The sequence below is a fragment of the Coffea eugenioides genome, chromosome 9, assembly GCF_003713205.1.
Source record: "Coffea eugenioides isolate CCC68of chromosome 9, Ceug_1.0, whole genome shotgun sequence".
Classification (NCBI taxonomy): domain Eukaryota; kingdom Viridiplantae; phylum Streptophyta; class Magnoliopsida; order Gentianales; family Rubiaceae; genus Coffea; species Coffea eugenioides.
In genome coordinates, this window is record NC_040043.1 from 28,996,606 (window position 1) to 28,997,764 (window position 1,159).

Below are 1,159 nucleotides of genomic sequence, written 5' to 3' on the forward strand. Positions count from 1 at the left end.
GGAGAGCTAGAAGAACCTAAAAGGGAAGAGACCGAGAGGGTGGAGGGCCACGAGGTTTGAGAGCCGAGTGAGAAGAAAATTGGCGGCGGCTAAGACTGGAGTGAGAGAGAACCGAGAGACGGACTGAGTGGGAGGAGTTGCGGTTGAGCAAGACAAAAATTGAGAGAAAAAGGGAATCGAGAGGGCGACGAACAGGAAAGGAGAAAATCTGAGGTAGACAGCGAAACAAGGAAAATCGATAAGGAAGCCGCGGCTGAAATCTGGAATTTGGAGGAGGAATTTCGGGCAGAGGCAAAAGAACCAAACGGAAAAGTGAGGAAACAAAGACCAGGAGGCCTAGCAAAGAACCGGAATCACCACCGCAATCCGAGCTCCGCCATGGCACCTCCACCTCGTGCGCCATCTTTCTTCTCCAGCGCGACCAACAAGCGGTCAACCGCCTTCCCAAGCCACCTCCAGGCCGCACTCGTCGCTGTTGCTGTCTGCTACTCTCCACCTCTGCCGCCACCTTTCAACCTCCACTGCCGCCATTGCCGCCACCAGAATTTTCCCTTACGATTTGCGAAATTTTGCCGAGCAAGAGCACTGTAAGTTTTTCTTTTCCTCTCTTTAAGTCTCAGTTCTGGTCAAGTTTGTTGAAATGTGTCTGCCGTGGCATTATTTAGTGCAATTTTTCTGTTAATTGGCCTTTATTTCTGAATACACATGATGCATACGTTGTTTGGGCTGAATTTCTTTGTTTCTGGCAAATTTTTGGGCTAGTTACAGCATTGATTGAACAATGAATCATTAAAGATTTTTATGCTCTTTTGTTGCTCGACAAAATGCTCAGCTAAAATTCCCCTTGAATGATGACTTGTGCGATGAGTTAGAATTCCATTTCAAACCTGGCCAGAAATTGTACAAATTATGGGCTTCTGTAACGGTCCTGTTCGTTTAGCTAATGAGGATGATTGTGCCTATAGCGGGCATGATTATTTGCTTAACCCTATTCTTGGGAAGTTTAAGATGCTGAAATTTGTGAGCAAGATAATGATTTCAATGATTGGTTGCATGCGGTTTATTGATTGGGTTGAAATTCCTGGTTTGTCTGATAAGATTGGGGCAGGCCGTGACTTCATGGGAATGACAATCATCGAAGTTCTTAATGCCCAATTCC